Raw genomic sequence first — 22,726 nt, 5'->3', positions numbered from 1 at the left:
TCACATGGTGACTAAACGTTTACAAGTAATTTGCCAAGTTCGGAGAACAATTCAACTCAACCTGATGTATAAGAGATAAATTAACCTGAGTGTGATCTGAATTGGAATAAACCTTCCAGTTAGGTCACCGTCTTCATAAAACTGTCTCGGTTTTTTCCAGTTGGAATGGAGCAAGATAAACACGAGGACCACCTTGCTTACGGTCCTTAAGAAGCTGCTTGAGGGTGCAAGTGAAGGACCAAAACATAAAAACCCACGGCCTGCAAAGGAGTCCTGTCTCGGGGAGCCTGAAGGAGTGAATCAGCTCACTAACTCCCGCACAACTCCTCCAACTTCAGCTCTGAATCAAGCGGCCCCACCTTCCTCTCCCACAACGGTGTTCTCACAACGTCACATCAATCCTATTTTTATGTTAATCTCCTTTTAATGTTTTTATTTTCTCTTTAATTTAGAGACCTGACCCAACGACCCGTCGCGCCAAATCACATCCATGTGACCAATTAACCCCCTAACCCTGTGTCTTTGTAATGTGATAGGAACTCGGAGAAGACCCTCATGGTCAAAGGGGGAAACATTCAAACTCCATTCAGACAGCGGCACAAGGTGAACCCAGGTCTCTGGTATCGTAACAGCATTACGCTAACCCCTATGCTACTGTGCAGTCCATAATGTACCGTAACGCCCTTCTATGCCACCGTGCTACCCCTCTCTAAAGGAAGATTTATTAATTTATTTGTCCACCTTCTGAGATACAGCCCGGAACAGGCAATTCTGGCTCTTCTGGCACTGCCCACGAACCCACCAATTTAACCCTCACCTAATCACGAGACAACTTAAAATGAACAGTTAATCCGCTAACTGGAACGTTTATGGACGGAGTGAGGAAGCCCACGTGTTTCAGGGGAGAATGTACAAACTCCTTGCAGACGATGCTGGAATTGAACTCTGAACTCCGAGTGCCCTGAGCTGTAATAGTGTTGCGCTAATTGCTGCGTCACTGTGGCGCTGGGAAGGTCAAAGCTCTGTGCTTGCAATCAGGGGTTAATTAAAGCACACTGGGCCAACTGTTTTTCCACCCGGTCTTGAGTGAGTTATGCAAGCTTCTTGGCCAGGTCAGACAGGGGAGTTTCATGAGGGGGTGGTGAGTGATTTTAGCATGGGAAAGAATGGAACAACTGATAGAGGCCAGTTTGAATCACACCTTCTGCGCAGGGAGAGAGAGAGCCTGCTGCAGTCTCCCAGTCCCAGCTCCGTGCGTGGGAGAGCGCTGTTGATGTCTGAGGCAACAATCAACAAATACTAAATTCTTACACGGCCTACTTATGTTCTTTTAACTTTAACACAAGTTGACTCTTGTGGTTTTTGTTGAAATAACACAGAAAATGCCATTAAAAAGTCTGTAAAAAAACACAAACAAAGCACTGTGAACTGATTTTCAAAGGAATAAAATTCGAAAAACAAGGCAGCTATATTAAACTTGTGCAGAACCATGGCTAGACCACACTTGGAGTACCGTGCAGAGTGCCAAAACGACTTTTAAGGATGACACTCCAACAGGGTCACGAGAGAATAAGGAGGAAAAGCCAAAATCCCAAAGTCAAAGTCGAGTTTATTGTCATATGCACAAGTACAGTATATGTATGCACAGGGGACATCCCGGGTGGTGAAATTCCTTAATGGTGGGTGCTGCGTTTTGTCCTCGATGCCGGGGAAGGTTGTGGCCGTGATGGATCTGTCTGAGTTTACAGCCCTCTGCAGCTTTTTCCGATGCTTTGCAGTGGCCCCTCCATTCCAGGCGGTGATGCAACTGGTCAGTGTGTCCCCCATGGTACATCTATAGAAATCTGTTTTGATGTCCGTGTGATAAATAAATCTGAATCTGAATGAGACTGCAGCTGTTAATAAAATAGGAAATATCAGCAGTCATCCGTTAGGTTCTTCAGGCCTGCTGCTGCGAGATTGTGGATGACCCAGTTATTGGCCTCCCCTGCCTAATCTCTCCCTAATTCTTGATTCCTTGTAGTCCATAAATCTATCAATCCCAGCATTCACAGTACTCAAAGCCTCTTTACCCAAAAGACTCTGGGATAGAAAATTTCAACCAATCAAGTGCATCAGAGAAGAATTTTTTCTTCTATTCCATCTTAAAACCTTGATGCCCTTTTTCTGGAACTCTGGCCCCAAATTCGAGATTCTCTCTTTACTCTGTCAAGATGCATCAGAATAAAGGCAAAGTTGAGTTCATTGTCATGTGAACAGGTGCAAAAAAAAACCTTACTTGCAGCAGCATCACAGGTACATCAAAGTTAAAAAGTTCAAAAGTAAATTTATTATCGAAGTACGTAGATGTCACCATATGCTACCATGGGGTATATTTTCTTGCAGGCATTCACAGTAGGACAAAGAAATGCAATAGAATTAACGAAAAACTACACACAAAGATTGATACGTAACCAATGTGCAAAAGGCAAACAGTACAAGTATAAAGACAAATAAATAAATGAACAAACAAACAACATTGAGAACAGGAGTTGTAGCGTCCTTGAAAATGAGTCCATAGGTTGTGGAATCAGTTCAGTGTTGAGGTGAGCACAGGTGAAATTGCAGGTTGAGTCAGTGGTGAGGAAGGCAAATGCAATGTTGACATTCATTTTGAGAGGACTAGAATATAAAAGTAAATGTTGTGATGCTGAAGCTTTATAAGGCATTAGTCAGCCCACACTTGGAGTATCGTGAGGAGTTTTCGGCCCCTTATCTAAGAAAGGATGTGCTGGCATTGGAGAAGATCCAGAGGAGAATCACAAAAATAATCCTGGGAATGAAAGGGTTAACATATTGAGGAGTGTTTGATGTCTCTGGGCCTGTGCTTGCTGGAGTTTAGAAGAATGAGGGCGGAATCTCACTGAAATCTATCGAATATTGAAAGGCTTAAATAGAGTGGATGTGAAGAAGATGTTTCCTATAGCGTGGGAGTTCAGGACTGGAGGGCACTGCCTCAGAATAGATGGTCCCTGAACTCTTCCATCCTGATCAGAAAGGTGCAACAGTGCCTTTATTTCCTGCGAAGCATCAAGAAAGCTCACCTCTGTCCCAGGATACTGACGGACTTTTACCACTGTACCATTGAGAGCATACTCACCAACTGCATCTCAGTGTGGTATGGCAATTGTCCTGTATCGGACCGCAGAGCACTCCAGCGTGTGGTGAAAACTACCCAGTGGATTGTTGGCACCCAATTTCCCACCATTGAGAACATCTACCATAAACGCTGCCTGGGCAGGGTGAAAAGCATTATCAAGGATGCATCTCACCCTAACTTGTTACTCTCCTCCCATCCGGTAGACGCTACAGGAGCCTCCGCTCCCGCACCAGCAGGCACAGGAAGAGCTTCTTCCCTGAGGCTGTGACCCTGCTGAACCTCACATCACAGCGCTAAGCAGTATTGCACCCATATTGTACTGTCTCAGTACTTTTATATTTGTGTGCTGTAGCACTTACTTTTTATTCGCAGTTATTTTGTAAATAACACTATTCTTTGCATTTCTGGTCAGATGCTAACTGCATTTCATTGGCTTTGTATCTGTACTCGGCACAATGACAATAAAATTGAATCTAATCTAATCTAATCTAATATTTAAAGCAGAGGTTGAGACAGCCTTGATTAATCAGGGCATCAAAGGTTACAGGGAGAAGGCAGGAGAATGGGGTTGAGAGGGATAGTAAATCAGCCATGGCAGAACAGCGAAGAAGAGCTGAATAGCGGAATGACCTAATTCTGCTCCTTTGTCTTGTGGTTTAATGATCTTATGGTAAGAAGTCACACATTTAAGAAGAGGAGGATATTTTTCTTTCAGGCCCCTCTACTCATGGGAGCCTTGCAATCAATGTCATTGAAAGCCACTTGATGTGTTATGTGTATGAGTTAATTGCACAGATGTGTACAGCTTGGTTCGGAGGAACGCTGTCTTGTTTGTTAGTGTGCATGTACTGTATATGAACTTCCGGTTTGGTTGCCGGCCGCTCGACTATGGTTTTTCAGTCGGGCGCCGGACGCTCGGACAGATTCAGCGGGGGGGCGGGCGCCCAGCGCTCGGCCGGGGGCCATGGTCGAGTGGTCGGCAACTTGGCTGGCTCCCCCACTGGACCTAGTCTGGTGAGGAGGGTGTGAGGACACCCAGCAGGACTGAAAAAAAACAAGACCTGACAAAGGGTGGATGAGCTCCTTGTGAGCCAACGGCCATCTTCCCTGGAAGAGATTAAAGCCTCACCACGTATCTACGAGTCGTATGCTATGCACCCAGTTAGAAGAGACATGATGAACTTGGGCGCTGCACCGTGTGCCTGGACCTGCCCAAGGCCTCCACCTAAGGAAGGGCCGAGCTCAAAGAAGCGGCCGTGGCTGGAGGCTGATACGGCCTCGGGCTCGAGTTCAGCGGGGCGGCGGCAGGCGGTGCCAAGGCGGCCAGCGAGAACAAACTGGAGGAGAGGCTGTACTCGGTGCTGTTGCAAGAATGAAGAAGATGGAGGTGCATAGCGGCCAACCCTGGATTCGAGATAGCACCCACTGACTGACTGACTGTATACAGTTGAATGACAATAAACTGAGCTTGAACTTAAATACACTCAAGGCTGAACTAGACAGATCTTTGGATTATGGAGAAATCTGAGTTATGGGGATCGGACCAGAACTAGAAGTCAAGACCCAGATCACATCAGCCCTGGTCTTGATGAACGGTGGATAGCTCAAAGCCAAATTATTCCATTTCTATGACCTGATGTAAGTTTTTATAATTTAGAAGGACATTGAACTGGGGAGGAGGAGTGGATAATTCCACAAATGGAGGAGTCCAAAAACAGTTGTCATAAAAACAGAAAAATGCCTCTAAATCCAATAAAGAACGAAGGAAAATCTGTAACAAGGAAGGAGCAGTAATGTAGAACTTACCCTCACTGGGAGAGGCTGAGGAGGTTATCAGTGATATTTAAAAAAGTTTCTCCCACTTCTATCACGGAGGAGGCAACGTAGCAACCACGCCAGGACCTCCAGACTCAAAAATAATAGTTACTTTCCCCAAGCAGTGAGGCTGATCAACACCTCCACCCCTCAACACATCCAACCACCACTACTTTATCATTTCCTGTCAGTCACCTTATGTACAGACACTCCTGTGCCTAGCATCACTTTATGGACATGCAATCAATCTATGTATGTAAGTGATCTTATGTATTTACAGTCAGCGCCAGCGGACTGGGTAGATGAGGTCTACAGTGAAATCCAATGGCTCGGAAGGTAGTACTGCAATGCTCTGTGGAGAGTGAAGGCCATGACAAAGTATAGAAGATGTCATACTCATCCACTGCAACCAAGGAAGACCCCAGTTTGTGGCGCCGATTCGTACCACTGGACCCGAAATTCCGAGGTCAAGAAAGTGGAACTGCCCCAGTGGAACGGTTTTTCCACTTTAAAAACTCTCTTGCTCAAGGTTCCTGTCATTGTCGGACATGATGGATAATCAACATGTATTTACATTTATTATATATTTTTATTATTGTATTCTTTATCTTATTGTGTTCTTTTTGTGCTGCATCGGATCTGGAGTAACACTTACTTTGTTCTCCTTTACATTTGTGAACTGGAAATGACATTAAACAATCTTGGATCTTGAAAAGCAAAATACCGCAGATGCTGGAAATCTAAAATAAAATAGTGGGTCTGGCAGCATCTGTGGAGAAAGAGAGAGAAAACCAGTGGCCACTGGGTGGTCAAAAGCTGGCCCTTGACTTCAGGGGAGGGGGCAGTGCACATACTCCTGACTACATCTGTGGTGTTGAGGTTGAGGGGGTTCCTGAGTGATGTTCGCTCAAAGGGTTCCTCTGAGTGTACACCACCAATAGACTGTCCTGGTCTAATCTTGTAGATATCAAAGTCAAGGAAGGTCACCAATGCCTCTACTTCCTCAGGAGGCTAAAGAAATTTGACAGGTCTCAGTTGACCTTTAGCAAGCTTACCAATTTTACCTGTTTGCTTGTTTTATCATTGTCGCACGTATGGAGGCACAGTGACGAGCTTGTCTTGCGTACCGTTCATGCAGATCACACTTGGAATGTTGTGTTCATTTCTGGTGGCCCTGTGTCCAGGATGTGGAAGCTTTAGAGATGGCAAATAGGAGGTTTACCAGGATGCTGCCTGGATTAGAGAGCGTGTCTTATGAGGGTAGGTTGAGTGAGCTAGGGCTTTTCTCATTGGAATGAAAGAGAATGGGAGGTGACTTCATAGAGGTGTACAAGAGATAAGAGGTATAGATTGAATGGACAGACAGAGACTTTTTCCCAGGGTGGAAGTAGCTAATACAAGAGGACATAATTTTAAGGTGATTGGAGGAAAGTACAGGGGGGTGTCTGAGATAGGTTTTTTTATACAGAAAAGGGTATGTGTGTGGCATGTGCTGCAAGGGGTGTGGTAGGGGCAGATACATTACTTAGAGACCGGGAGACTTTTAAGAAACTCTCATATAGGTACATGGATGATAGAAAAATGAGCTATGTGGAAGGGAAGGGTCAGGTTGATCTGAGAGTAGGTAAAAAGTCGGCACAACATTGTGGAAAGGAGGGCTTGTACTGTGCTATAATGTTCTATGTGCTATGTTTAAATTTCCTTGAGGTTATGAACTTGACGACAAATTCCCTTAACTGTACATACCTGTTAGAGTCTGGATTGACTGAATATGCTGAGAAGACACTTTACATCTTCCTGTGAGGGAGGCGAATGATTATACATTCCTGCCCCACTGGATCACCTTTGCCAAATATGCAGCCCGCTGCGATTTATTTAGCTGGTGTCTGTGGAAAGCAGGCCGCGTGACTGATTTAGGGAACAGAAGCCCCCACTGTGAATTGAAGGAAGGAATGCGGTTCGAAAAAGCAGGGCACCTGACCCAGGACGTGTGCTACTGTCGGAAAGTGAGTGTGTTACAGGCGGAAAAGGAGTAGCAGCTTTGAATTTGCACCTGTCTTGGTGGCAGATGTCACAGCAACGGTGCAAAGTCGCTCTGTGATACTTTCTGCCCTCTCTCTATAAAGTTTACACTGCATAATTGGCCAAGAATGAAAAGGGGTTTTTTTTGGTATTTTACTTCCTTTTGTCAGAATCAGAATCAGGTTTATTAACACTGACAAGTGTTGTGAAATTTTGTTGTTCTGCAGCAGCGGTACAGTCCAATACTTGCTGCCCGTTACGCCGCTGGCAGCTAGGGCAGCACTGAAGGTCCTCCATCATGATGGTCAGGGCTTCCTTTGTCATGCCAGCAGCTTCCTCTCAGTTTTCCCTACTGTTAGTCATGCAAGTACCGGGTGGAGAATCAGCAACACCATTGTGCACAGAGCTAGAACGATTCTTCATTGCTCTTTCCGTAACAGTTTTGTTTTGCTAGTCAGGATTGTTAGCCCTGAGCTGAACCCCTGAATCTGGAGGACCAGTGGACCATTCTTAGTCTGGCCTCTACCCTTTGACCTGTTTGGCATGGCTGACCCCACCAAGAGCCAAAACACAAAGCCCTGACTCCAGCCAACATCACTCCCTGGTGTCACTGAGGCCCGCAAGCTCCAAGCCATGACAAGCTTACGTTCCACTTGGAAGGCAAGTGTTTCCTTGTGCAATACATAGAAATTACATAAAAGTTAGAATAGAAAACATATAAAAAATAAAAATGTAGTTTAAAAAGAAAGCAAAATAGCGAGGAAGTGTTCATGGGTTCATGGACTGTTCAAAAATCTGATGGCAGAGGGGAAGACACAGTTCCCTAAATGCTGAGTGTGTGTCTTCAGGTTCCTGTGCCTCCTCCCTGATGGTAGTAATGAGAAGAGGACATGTCCTGGGTGATGGGTCCTTAATGAAAGATGCCAGCTTCTTGAGACCTCGCTTTTTGAAAATGTCCTCGATGCTTCACTCCAGTTCTGTGAGCGCTGAAACGAATGATTATGATTATGAAGACACGCAGTCCTCTTTTATTGTCATTTAGTAATACATGCATTAAGAAATGATACATTATTTCCTCCGGTGTGATATCACAAAACACAGGACAAACCAAGACCGAAAAAACTGACAAAACCACATAATTATAACATATAGTTACAACAGTGCACAATACCATAACTTGATGAAGAAGTCCGTGAGCACAGTAAAGTTCAAAGTTTCTCAATGTCCCACATCTCACGCAGACGGAAGAAGGAAGAAAAACTCTCCCAGCCATGCCGACCACAATCCGACTCTTGAGTCATCCGAAAACTTCGAGCTCTGATCAGCTCTCCGACACCGAGTACTGAGCACCATCTCTGTCCGAACGATTCAACCTCCTTTTCGGTCGCCAAAAGCAGGCAAGACCGGGGATTTTGAGGTCTACCCTCCGAAAGATTCACGACCACACAGTAACGACAGCAGCCAACGAGCGTTTCAGAAATTTCTCCAGATGTTCCTCTGTGCTTTCATGTCCATTCTCCATCAAATCAGAATTGTCCATGGCCCCTATTTAACAGATACAATATCATTTTCACTGGGGCGCTGCGCACGCGCGGCGCGTCGCTATCTTCTCCTCCCACTGGGAATGAGGTGGCATAGAATCATGGACTCATGAACCAGGATCTTCAGCCCATCTAGTCCATGCTGAAATTTTATTCTGCCTAGTCCCATTGACCCACACCTGGACCATAGTTTCCATAACACTCCCATCCCTGTACCTATCCAAACTTATCTTAAATGTTGAAATTGAGCCTGCATCCACAACATCCAATGGCAGCTCATTCCACACTCTCTGAGTGAAGAACTTCCCCCTCATTTTTCCCTTAAACTTTTCACCTTTCACTCTTAACCCATGACCTTTTGCGCTAGTCTCACCCAACCTCAGTGGGAAAAGCCTGCTTGAATTTACCCTTGTTATACTTCTCATAATTCTGTATACAGTACCTCTATTAAATCTCCTCTCACTCTCCTAAACTCCAGAGAATAAAGTCAATAGACAATAGGTGCAGAAGTAGGCCATTCGGCCCTTCGAGCCAGTACCACCATTCACTGTGATCATCCACAATCAGTACCCTGTTCCTGCCTTCTCCCCATATCCCTTGACTCCGCTACCTTTAAGAGCTCTATCTAACTCTTTCTTGAAAGAATCCAGAGAATTGGCCTCCACTGCCTTCTGAGGCACAGCATTCCACAGATCCACGACTCTCTGGGTGAAGAAGTTTTTCCTCAACTCCATTCTAAATGGTCTACCCCTTATTCTTAAACTGTGGCCTCTGGTTCTGGACTCCCCCAACATCAGGAACATGTTTCCTGCCTCTAGCGTGTCCAATCCCTTAATAATCTTATATCTTTCAATCAGATCCCCTCTCATCCTTCTAAATTCCAGTGTGTACAAGCCCAGTCGCTCCAATCTTTCAACATATGACATTCCTGCCATCCCTGGAATTAACCCAGTGAACCTATGCTGCACTCCCTCCATAGCAAGAATGTCCTTCCTCAAATTTGGAAACCAAAACTGCACACAATACTCCAGGTGGGGTCTCACCAGGGCCTTGTACAACTGCAGAAGGAGCTCTCTGCAGAAGTCCTATCCTATTCGATGTTTGTCCCGTGTGGGAACTGTAGGCCTTACCACAGATGAGGTAGGAAGACTCTGAAGAGGCAGTTGAATGGGTACTTTAAGCAGAGGCATTTATTCTGGCCTCCTCTGTGTACTCAATCTGCACATGAGATGTCCAATACCTCCCCGAATCCTCCTCCTCATGTTGAATAGTCACGGGATGTTATTTTGAATTTAGATAAGACAGTGGTGAGGCCTAATTTGGAATATTACGTACAGTTCTGGTTCCACACCTAGAGGAACAATATTAATAAGATCTCAATAGGTTTAAGAGTGCAGAGAGGATGTTGCCAGGGCTTGAGGATCTGAGTTATAGGGAAAGATTGTATAAGTTAGGACTTTACTCCCTGGAGCAAAAGATGAGGGGTATAGATAGGGTAAATGCAAGCAGGATTTTCTCTCTGAGGTTGGGTGAGACTAGAACCAGAGGTCACAGATTAATTGTGAAAGGTGAAACTTTAAGGCGAACTTGAGAGAGAATTTCTTCACTCAGAGGAGGTTGTGTGGGGGCCATATCTTTCTCAGGGTGGCTTTCTGCACATCCTTGTCTCTTGTTTTCCTGTCCAGATGGAGATATCTTCAAATGAGCGATGCTGACCTCATTATGGGTGCTTCAATGAATGAGTGCAGATGTATGAGGTATTAGGTACAGGGAAAGTGTTGTTAAGAATTTCCCACTGGATTCAATCAAAATATGCAAGTTTCTAAGGAGTTATTTGACTTCAGCTGTGTAACTATTCGCATTCCCATTCCAACACGTCAATCCGTGGCCTCCTCTTCTGCCATGATGAGCAACACCAGCCTCTAACCTGATGGCATGAACATTGATTTCTCCTTCCAGGTAATTTTTCTTTCTCATTTTTTTTCTTTTCCTCTATCCCTTCCCTCTTTTTCCATTTCTCACTCTGTTCTCTTACATTCTCTCCTCACCTGTCTATTGCCCTCCCCTGGTGCCCCCTCCTTCTTCCCTTCTCCCATGGTGCACTCTCCTCTCCTATCAGATTCCTTCCTCTCCAGCCCTTTATCTTTCCCACCCATCTGGCTTCACCTATCACCTTCCAGCTCTCCTCCTTTTCCTCCTCCTGACTTTTTATTCTGGTGTTTCCCCCTTCCTTTCCAGTCTTGATGAAGGGTCTCAGCCCAAAATATTGGCTATTATTCCCCTCCATCGATGCTGGCTGACCTGCTGAGTTCCTCCAGCATTTTGCGTGTGTTGATCTGCATTTCCAGCATTTGCTGAATCTCTGGTGTAACTGGTTTTACTGGGCGTGTGTTCTGAAGTTCAAGTTGGCCTTCAGTTTTAATAGTTCAGCTCAGTCCAGAGCTTTCCAATTTTCCCTGTGTGGGGGAGCCTCCTGCAAATATTGACAAACTCTCTCTGTCCTTATCTCTGAGATCCAAGTGTCAGTTGCACAAAGGAGAAACAGTTACCGCAGATGTTGTATTAATCAAAGTGTCCGGGTAAGTACAGAGGCACAGGACAAATATACAAGTCTGATGACAAAAGGATTTTCTGAATCCACTGCAGAGGTCTGAAGGGAGGGAGGGAGGGAGGGACAAGGGGGAGGAAATTAATCTTCAGTACTGGCACAGTAAGGGCAAGGGGGAGTGGGAAGCATTTTTCAATGAGGTCAAACCCATATATGGGCCAGAACCAAACTACTTCTTCAAGGGCCCTAAGCTGAAAACTTTAGGGGGTAGTTAAGACACTTTTAAACAGGCATGAAAGAAAAATGGAGGGTTATAGGTTGTGTAGGAGGGAAAGGTTAGGTTGATGTAGGCCGAAGGACCCGTACTGTACTGTAAGAAACTAGGTTCTATAAAAACATAGTCATAGACTACTATAACACAGAAGCAGGCTATTCACTCCATCTTGTCCCTGTCAGCCTGGTTTTCTGTCTCGTCTTATCTACCTGCAACTGGACTAAAGCCCATTATACACCTCTGACCCATGTACCGACCATCTAAACTTCCTTTAAGTGCTACAATTGAACCAGCATCTATCACTTTCGCTGGCAGCTCATTCCACACTCTCTCCAACCTCTGAGCGAAGACGTTTCTCCTCATGTTCCCTTTAAATATTTCCCCTTTCATCCTGAACCCATGACCTTTCGTTCTAGTCTCAGCCAACCTGAGCTGGAAAAGCCTGCTTGCATTCACCCCTATACTTCTCCAAATTTTCTAGACCTCTATCAAATCGCCTCTCATTCTCCCACACTCCAGGGAATCATGCCCCGAACTTTAGGGCACTGTGGTAGGCGTAGTGGTTAGCACGAGGCTATGACAGCTTGGGGTGTTCTGGAGTTCACAGGTCAGCTCCAGTGTCACCTGTAAGGAGTTTGTACGTCCTTCCCATGACCATATGGGTTCCCTCCAGGTGTGCTCTGGTTTCCTCCCCCAGTCCAAAGACGTTCCGGTTAGTAGGTTAATTGGTCATTGTAAATCGTCCTGTGATTAGAAACCATAGAAACCATAGAAAAACTACAGCACAGAAACAGGCCTTTTGGCCCTTCTTGGCTGTGCCGAACCATTTTCTGCCTAGTCCCACTGACCTGCACACGAACCATATCCCTCCATACACCTCCCATCCATGTATCTGTCCAATTTATTCTTAAATGTTAAAAAAGAACCCGCATTTACCACCTCGTCTGGCAGCTCATTCCATACTCCCACCACTCTCTGTATGAAGAAGCCCCCCCCTAATGTTCCCTTTAAACTTTTCCCCCCTCACCCTTAACCCATGTCCTCTGGTTTTTTTCTCCCCTTGCCTCAGTGGAAAAAGCCTGCTTGCATTCACTCTATCTATACCCATCATAATTTTATATACCTCTATCAAATCTCCCCTCATTCTTCTATGCTCCAGGGAATAAAGTCCTAACCTATTCAACCTTTCACTGTAACTGAGTTTCTCAAGTCCCGGTAACATCCTTGTAAACCTTCTCTGCACTCTTTCAACCTTATTCATATCCTTCCTATAATTTGGTGACCAAAACTGAACACAACACTCCAGATTCGGCCTCACCAGTGCCTTATACAACCTCATCATAACATTCCAGCTCTTATACTCAATACTTTGATTAATAAAGGCCAATGTACCAAAAGCTCTCTTTACGACCCTATCTACCTGTGACACCACTTTTAGGGAATTTTGTATCTGTATTCCCAGATCCCTCTGTTCTACTGCACTCCTCAGTGCCTTGCCATTAACCCTGTATGTTCTACCTTGGTTTGTCCTTCCAAAGTGCAATACCTCACACTTGTCTGTATTAAACTCCACCTGCCATTTTTCAGCCCATTTTTCCAGCTGGTCCAAGTCCTTCTGCAGGCTCTGAAAACCTTCCTCACTGTCTACTACACCTCCAATCTTTATATCATCAGTAAATTTGCTGATCCAATTTACCACATTATCATCCAGATCATTGATATAGATGACAAATAACAATGGACCCAGCACTGATCCCTGTGGCACACCACTAGTCACAGGCCTCTACTCGTAGAAGCAATTCTCTACTGCCACTCTTTGGCTTCTACCATTGAGCCAATGTCTAATCCAATTTACCACCTCTCTATGTATACGTAGCAACTGAATTTTCCTAACTAACCTCCCATGCGGGACCTTGTCAAAGGCCTTACTGAAGGCAAGGGTTAAATCCTGACGAAGGGTCTCGACCCGAAACATCGACTGTACCTCTTCCTATAGATGCTGCCCGGCCTACTGTGTTCACCAGCAATTTTCATGTGTGTTGCTTGCAATTCCAGCATCTGCAGATTTCCTTGGGTGTGAGGGTTAAATCAATGGGTTGCTGGGTGGCGAGGCTCGTTGAGCCGGAAAGGCGTGTTCCACGCTGTATCTCTAAATAAATAAATACATTTGGAAAAATAGGAATGATTTAAGAGGAATAGGAGCCAAACAGGTACAAGTAGGACAGAGGCATGTTTCCAGGTGTGTGTTTACAATGTTGAACTAGGCGCAGGTCCAAGTAAGTCTGAGCTGTGATTTGTCTTGATACAGTGTCACCATGGAAACGTAGTGGTTGGCGTGACACTATTACAGCTCCGGGCGGAGTTCAGGGCTCAAACCCAGCGTCCTTGGTAAGAAGTTTGTACATACTCACCGTGACCAAGTAGGTTTCCTCCGGGTGCTCCGGTTTCCTCCCACACTGGTTTGTAGTTTAATCGGCCATTATAAATTGTCCTGTGTTAGTGTACTGTTAGATAGGTGGGCCGCTGGGCAGCATGCCTCGGTGGGCCAGTCAGGTCTATTCCCCACTGTACCTCTGAACATTTTCCCTATACTTCAGGTCTTTCTAGCAATTTCCTTGTAAATTTTCTCTGTTTTCTTTCAAAGACATGTCAGAATGCTTTTGGAAGATCCTGCCAGTGGCCGTGTCTGTTCTCTAGCTCGTGTTCATTTGATTCTGTTCATAGACTGGAACTTTAATGAACTACGGGGAAACAGTCTGTTAGCATCAAACACCCAGATGAACATCTCTTTCCAGGAGACACAATAGACAGCAGATGCTGGAATCTAGAGTGACAAATAATCTGCTGGAGGAACTGAGCGTCTGAGCAGCATCTGTGTGGAGGGAGAGGAGCTGTCTACGTTTCAGGTCAAACCCCTTTCTGTCTCTGCCACGCTGCATCAATATTCGTCTATTATCTGCCTCATGATCTCAGAGGAATAAACTGTGTGGCAGGTGGGCCCATCTCAGAACTTTGCCCACAAATTTGACGCCACAATCCAGGGATGTACTACAAAAGCTGATGTACAAAGCCCCAGTGAAGAAGTTCCTCTCCCACTTAGCTCACTCACCTTTTTCGGCTTTAAAATACTTATTTCTTGAAGTTAAGCTTTAAGTCATAGAACCTTCAGCCCACAATGTTGCGCCAAACTAATTAAAGGTCAGCTTCATTTGTTACATGAACATCAAAACATCAAAGCGCACAGTGAAGTGTATCGTTCGTGTCGGTGACCAACACCATCTGAGGACGTGCTGGGGGCAGCCCGCAAGTGTTGCCATCTTCCGGTACCAACACTGCAGGCCCACAGCTTACAAACACTAGCCCACTGATCACTGGAATGTGGGAGGAAACCAGAGCGCCTGGAGGAAACGTGGTAGCGTAGTGGTTAGCACAACGGTTTTTCAGGACCAGTGACCCGGGTTCAACTTCCTGCCGTTGCCTGTAAGGGGTTTGTATGTTCCCCCTGTGACAGTGTAGGTTTCCTATGGATGCTATGGAGTTTCTCCCACCATCCAAAGGTGTATTGGTCATTGTAGACTGTCCCCTGATTAGGCTAGGATTAAATTGGGGAATTGCCAAGTGGCATGGCTTGGGGAGCAAGAAGGACGTGCTCAGCGATGTATCTCAATAAATAAAATAACTAATGTGGCTACCGTGAGAACATTAAAACTCCATCCAGACGGCGGTGGGAATTGAACCTCAGTCAATTATCACTGGCAATTAATTGCTACTTTAATTATCAATTAACTAATTAAACTAGTAATTAATTGCCCAAGTAAACAGTCCTGATGAAGGGTCTCGGCCTGAAACGTTGACTCTTTTCCATAGACGCTGTCTGACCTGCTGAGTTCCTCCAGCGTTTTGTGTGTGTTGCTCTGGATTTCCAGCATCTGCAGAATCTCTTGTGTTTTCTCTTGACAATTTTCTGTGAATGATATGTCCTAGAGGTGCAAACTCTAGTATCAGCTGGTGGGGGGGGGGGCGAGGGGTGGTTATACTCATCTGGAGACATGCAGCTGGATGACCCACTCCCATCCCTGTGTCAGGCACAGGAAGCGGCAGACAGGAGGAAGGAAAGAACATGCAAATCTGAAATTATTTCAAATGTAAAGAGATAAGATTGCCAACTCTGCTGGCTGTGGGAATCAATTTGCAACTGAAATATTGCACCCAGTTCTGCCAAGAAAAATATTTATCTCTATGAAAATAATCTGTGGTTGATTTGGTTGCTTAACCCTGCATCTGCTGAATAGAATATATTTTATTTTATTGAGAGATACATGGCAGAAGAGGCCCTTCTGGCACTTGAAAATGAGCCTTCTGGCTCTTCCTTTCTGTTGGACTCTGCCAGCAGCACCGGGAAGGAGGTCTCGACGTCAGGGCAGCCCAAGACCTCCCCTTGCTTAGGCCTGAGGCACGATGGAGAGGACACTCCGCTGATGTCGCAAGGTATCGGCAAGACACGGGAAGTGGCAGTTATCGGTTATAAGGTCATCCGACTGGTGCCGGAAACGAGCTCCAGGGGCCACTTCTGAAGGTGGGAGAGATCATCGCATCTCACTGGACATTGAGTAGAGCACTACCTGGAGCTGTATGCCTGGAACGTGGGGACCGATGCTGCCCTGGAGGCACTGCCTGACTTGCCAGTCATGGAACAGCTTGATGCGTTGTCCTGTATGGAGGAGCTCAGCAAAGCCATCGACTGTCGCATCGGTGGGAGAACCCTGGGGAAAGATGGAATTCCCCCCAAAGTTTTGAACAGTGGGAAGCCTGCCTTGCTGCATCATCGACATGAGCTTCTGTGTCTCTGCCGGGAGAAAGGCCATGTCCCCCAAGACATGCGAGGTACCAACATTGTCACACTGTACAAAAGCAAGGGTGATCATAATGATTGTAACAACTACCGTGGCTTCTCTCTCCTTAGCATTGTGGGGAAGTGTTCGCCTGTGTCGTCTTGGCACGAATTCAGAGCCTTGCATCCAGAATCTACCCAGAGTCCCAGTGCAGGTTCAGAGCAGGTCTACAGTGGACATGATCTTCTCACTGTGCCAGCTGCAGTGGAAGTGTTGGGAGCAACAGAAGCCACTGTATATTGATCTGACCAAGCTGTTCCATGAGCTGAGTCGGTGAGATCGTTCATGATGTTTCTAGCCTTTTTCTGGCACCTTACTGTACATGTCTCCTTGAGGGTGCATAGGCTGGTGCTGGTGATCCGGTGGGCAATTTTGACTACTCATTGTCTGCCACAGTGCCGTTTCTGTACCCTGGTGTTAGGACGCTCTCTAATGTGTTTTTTTAGAAGGTCATGGGTATTTATGTGTGTAAGGGGTTTCTTTTTTTATATGTCACTGCGTAGTCTAATTAAAATGGCTTCTTTGTTATGTTATAATTGAAAGGGCTTCTTTGTTATGTTAACTGCTGAGAAAGTCCTTCCCACTAGCAGTTTCACGTTACTGATAAGAAGACGTTATAAACCAATTGCGATAGTTGTTATGTTTTTGGTGTATCTGTAAGATATTGTATGCGCGGGGTTTTGGGGCAGAAGGTGGGAGAGAGAGAGACAGAGGGTGGACCAGGTGCTGTGAGTCCGCTAATGGGGTCGGACCCTGGGCGGGACGTTTGGCCAGGAGAGGAGATGGAGACGGACTTGTGTGGAGCGTCTGGTCGACCACCGTTGTTGGTCCCAGGCGGCCGATCGAGGTGGTCCAAGGGATCACAGGGTGAAGAAGGAGGGTCCTGAGCTCCATCTGATTGTGTACGAAGGATTTGAACTTTGATAAGTGTGGCGCCTTTTATTTTCCTTTTATATTTTATTCTCTATTAATTATATAGTTCCAGTAATATCTATAAACTGTAAATCACTTAATCGTATCTGGTGCATTGTCTGTTATTTGGGCGGGGTGGGGTACATCACACAGCATCCACACAAACTAATTACCCAGTTTGGCGGGGCCGAGGGCTGTTTCCCTAGACGACAGCGAGCCGAGCGACCGAGGCTGGCCGAGGGGCTACATCATTTTCTTTTATGATCCAGTTAGCTTCAGCTCCCCAGGACGTAGAGGCATTTGTGAGCTTTCTTGATTGTGCAGGATGTGTTCTAGGACCATGAAAAATTGTATGAGATGTGAACTTACGGGAGTTTGAAGCTGTTTGCAGTTTCCACTGCTGTGCCGCCGGTGTAAAGAGGGTTGTGAATGGTGCCACACACACAAAATGCTGGAAGAACACAGCAGGCCAGGCAGCATCTATGGAAAAGAGTAAACGGTTGACATTTTGGGCCAAAACTTTAGCAGGACCCTCTTTTCCATAGATGCTGCCTGGCCTGCTGCGTTCCTCCAGCGTTTTGTGTGTGTTGTTTGGATTTCCAGCATCTGCAGATTTTCTCTTGTTTGTGAACGATGTGAATTTTCCTTGTCGATAACCATCTCCTATGTCATGTTGACATGAAGGAACAGGTTATTTGCCTGACACCAGCCTCGAGCTCTTCCACCTCCTCTCTATAGGTCATCTCATGGTTGTGGCAGACACTATATTGAAAATTTGCCTGTGAGTCATGGGCCTAGTCTCCAGCACATTAGCTGATGCAGGGCTGGTAGTAACTACTCAGTATCTATGATGGTTCTGTGTTTGTCTGACTCAGACCAGCCAGAAACGTAATGAAATATCTTTACCTGAGATGTTAGCCCTGTCCCTCTCTCCATAAGCGTAACCTGATTTTTCTGAATATTTTGCTATCTTAGTATTTTGCTATCTCCGTGTTCAGCGGAACAAACACAAGATGCTGGAGGAACGCAGCAGGCCAGGTATAGTCCGTGGAAAGGAATAAACAGTTGACGTTAAGGGCCAAGACCGTCTTTCAGGTCCTGGATAAGAGTCTTGGCCTGAAACAATTGTTAATTTTTCGATTGCATCATGACTGAACTAGGCTGGGCTTGTTTGTACATGAGGAAATGTTAATTCAGTGATTCAGATAGAAGTCACATTGAATGAGTTTCATTTTGTGGTTTACAATCTTAGGTGCTGCCATCTCTCCCTTCTGCATAGCAACTCACTAACCCCACCCCTCAAATTTGACTTCAGAAGGAGTAGTGGATCGTACAACCCCATTTACATTGGTGGTGCGCGAGTGGAACAGGTCAAAAGCTTTAAGTTCCTCGGGGTCAATATCACAAATGACCTGACTTGGTCCAGCCAAGCAGAGTCCACTGCCAAGAAGGCCCACAAGCACCTTTACTTCCTGAGAAAACTAAAGAAATTTGGCCTGTCCCCTAAAACCCTCACTAATTTTTATAGATGCACCATAGAAAGCATTCTTCTGGGGTGCATCACAACCTGATATGGAAGTTGTCTTGTCCAAGACCGGAAGAAGCTGCAGAAGATCGTGAACAGAGCCCAGCACATCACACAAACCAATCTTCCGTCCTTGGACTCACTTTACACCGCACGCTGTCGGAGCAGTGCTGCCAGGATAATCAAGGACACGACCCACCCAGCCAACACACTTTTCATCCCTCTTCCCTCGGGGAGAAGGCTCAGGAGCTTGAAGACTCGTATGGCCAGATTTGGGAACAGCTTCTTTCCATCTGCGATAAGACTGCTGAACGGATCCTGACCCGGATCTGGGCCGTACCCTCCAAATATCCGGACCTGCCTCTCGGTTTTTTGCACTACCTTACTTTCTGTTTTTCAATTTTCTACTTATGATTTATAATTTAAATTTTTAATATTTACTATCGATTTGTAATCCAGGGAGCGGGAAGCGCAGAATCAAATATCGCTGTGATGATTGTACGTTCTAGTATCAATTGTTTGGCGACAATGAAGTATAAAGTGTAAGTACTTTGGAGTAGCGGAATGGTTAGTGCAGTGCTTTACAATGCTCAACTGAGCAAGCCCAGTTCAATTCCTGCTGCAGTCATTAAGGAATTTTTGTATGTTCTGCCTGTAACCACATGTGTTTTCTCTGGGTGCTCTGGTTTCCTCCCACATTCCAAAGACATAGGGGTTAGTGAGTAGGTAACATGGTAGCATAGTGGTTGGCATAATGTGTTAGGTTGCCAGCGACCCGGGTTCAATTCCTGCCGCTGTCTGTGAAGCGCTTTGTACATTCTCTCTGTGACTGGGCACTCCAGTTTCGTCCCACATTCCAAAGACCTTGGGTTTAGTACGTGGGCACCATGGTAGTGCAGCGATCAGCATAATTCGCTGCAGTGCCTGTGAAACGGGTTCAATTCCAGCAGCTACTGCTTAGTAGTTAGTACGTTCTCCCCATGACTGCGTGCGTTTCCTCTGGGTGCTCCCCCCATTCCAAAGGCATACGGGTTAGAGTTAGTAAGCTGGCGCCAGAAGTGTGGTGACACTTGGACTGTGTTCGGTGCTGATGCAAATGACACATTTTACCGTATGTTTTGATGTGCATGTGAGAAATAAAGCTAAACTTTAACTGGAAGAAGCATGAGGAGAAGTTGATTCAAGAAGTAAAAATTGTAACCGTGAAGGTTAATGGAGCCTCCCCTCCATGCATAGCACATAAAGCAACGTCAGAACAGTTCTAAGCCATTAAGATGTCATTTGGGGGTGATTAGAGTGGTTTGTAACCTTTCTTCAATGAATGAGGTGTGTGGGTGAGTCTTGCTCTGTTCAGTGACAGAGCTGGAATCAGCAGGAACAGCTGCCTGTGGTCTTGGGAGTAAAGTTTTTGCTTGCCGCTGACGCTATGCCAAGTCCCGATTCGGAACTCACAGCTGGTGTAGATCTCAGGTCAAGTTCAAGTTTATTGTTATTCGACTCTCCACACATATACCCCTGAATGAAACAATGTTCTTCCAGACCATGGTGCAAAACACTGCACTCATAACTCACACACCTAAAATAATATTATCATAAACAAATTAATACATAGAAACACAGAAAACCTACAGCACAATACAGGCCCTTTGGCCCACAATGTTGTGCTAAACATGTACTTACTTAGAAATTACCTAGGGTTACCCATAGCCCTGTATTTTTCTAAGCTCCATGCACCTATCCAGGAGTCTCTTAAAAGACCCTATCATATCCGCCTTTACCACCATCACTGGCAGCCCATTCCACGCGCTCACCACTCTCTGCATAAAAAAACTTACCCCTGACATCTCCTCTGTACCTACCTCCAAACACCTTAAAACTGTGCCCTCTCATGTTAGCCATTTCAGCCCTGGGAAAAAACCTCTGACTATCCACACAATCAATGCCTCTCATCATCTTATACACCTCTATCAGGTCACCTCTCATCCTCCGTCGCTCCAAGGAGAAAAGGCCGAGTTCACTCAACCTATTCTCATAAGACATGCTCCCCAATCCAGGCAACATCCTTGTAAATCTTCTCTGCACCCTTTCTATGGTTTCCACATCCTTCCTGTAGTGAGGTGACCAGAACTGAGCACAGTACTTCAAGTGGGGTCTGACCAGGGTCCTATATAGCTGTAACATTACCTCTCGTCTCAAACTCAATCCCATGATTGATGAAGGCCAATGCACCGTATGCCTTCTTAACCACAGCAGCTTTGAGTGTCCTATGGACTTGGACCCCAAGATCCCTCTGATCCTCCATACCGCCAAGAGCCTTACCATTAATACTATATTCTGCCATCATATTTGACCGACCAAAATGAACCACCTCACACTTATCTGGGTTGAACTCCATCTGCCACTTCTCAGCCTAGATTTGCATCCTATCGATGTCCCACTGTAAACCCTGTCAGCCCTCCACATTATCCACAACACCCCTAACCTTTGTGTCATTAGCAATTTTACTAACCCATCCCTCCACTTTCTCATCCAGATCATTTATAATAAGGTGTACACACGAAACAAGCTAAAAAGTAAACAGTGTATAGCTACTGGTGCTTCTTGTGTGATGGGACTTGGGTAGTGGCAGGGAGTTCAGTAGTCTTGGAGCCTGGGGAAGAAGCTGCTTTCCATCCTAAAGTGCTGGAGGAACTCAGCAGGCCAGGCAGCATCTGTGGAAAGGAGTGCAGACAATGTTTCGGTTCTTGTCCTAGTGCTACAGTACCCCTGCCTGACGGTAGGGGGACAAAGAGATCGTTGGATGGATGGGACCATGCTAAGGGCTCCTGATAAGTATCTCAGATGGGTGGAAGAGAGACCCTGATGATACTCTCAGCAGTCGCTACCACCCTTTCTGGGGACATACGGTCAGATGCCCTGCAATTCTCGTACCAGATGGTGATGCAGCTGCTCAGGTCAGCCTTGACGGCGCTCCGGTAAAAACTGGTGATAATGATTGGGGGGGGGTGCGGTGGAGTCTCATTCTCCTCACTCTTTTCAGGCAGTGGAGGCGCCGCGGTGCTTTCTTGACCGAAGAGGTGGTCAAGACGTGTGCATCCTCCTGCGCTGCTTGGAACCCGCCCGCCGAGCACTGCTGCACTCTCCAGCGGACATCGCTGAGGGTTCTTCAGTCATGCATGCTCTTCGAGACTTGAATTGCTTCCACCACATCTCGGCCTTAAAGGGGAGAGTCTCACTGTGGGGAAACATTCCCTTAAAAACCAGGCACTGGCTAATTACGCAGCATCCATTACTTACTGTAGTCATGAACAACTGGGTTGGCTTACAGGTTCCATTAATATGCCCTTGATGATCATACTTAGAATATGGAGCATAGAACATCACAGTGGAGTCAAACCCTTCGGCCCACTATGTTGTGCCATCCCTTTAACCTAGTCTAAAATCCATCTAACCCTTTGCTCCCACATAACCCTCCATTTCTCCATCATCCATATGCCTATGTAAGACTTTCTTAAGTGCCCCTAATGTATCTGCCTCTACCACTACCCCTGGCAGTGCTTTCCACACATCTATTACTTTCTCACCTCTGATATCCCTGCATCATCATCACTATGTGTCGTGCCATATGATGGAGGCAATCATGGTTTTACATCTGTCTCTAACCTAAGAAGTTCAAACAAACTCTTCAAAACTTTCCCCTGTCCATCCCTTGATGTAACTCATGAATGTCATATGCTGTCGACCACAAATTTTTCTTCCATCAAAAGCAAAGCCCCTAAAGAGAGACCATGGTCTACAGTCCATCAAAAATTAAATGTTTACTCCAACATTACAACATTCTACAGGCTTCCTCTCTCACTAGCAAGAGAGAGGCAGATATCACTCCTTCCTCAGCAACAGGGGAGACAACAGCTGCTATTTCAATATTACTGTCAGTCTGAAGTGTGCTTTTGTATTTCGAGTGACTCGAGAAGTGGCAAATTGTTTACTGAGTGCAGAACCCTCTGACAGCCACTCTCGCAGACTTCGACGTTCTGGCTCCCGCTATGCTTCAGTAA

Source organism: Mobula birostris, chromosome 27 (assembly GCF_030028105.1).
Source record: "Mobula birostris isolate sMobBir1 chromosome 27, sMobBir1.hap1, whole genome shotgun sequence".
Lineage (NCBI taxonomy): Eukaryota > Metazoa > Chordata > Chondrichthyes > Myliobatiformes > Myliobatidae > Mobula > Mobula birostris.
The sequence above is the reverse complement of the archived record's forward strand: the minus strand, read 5'-3'. Positions refer to the sequence as shown.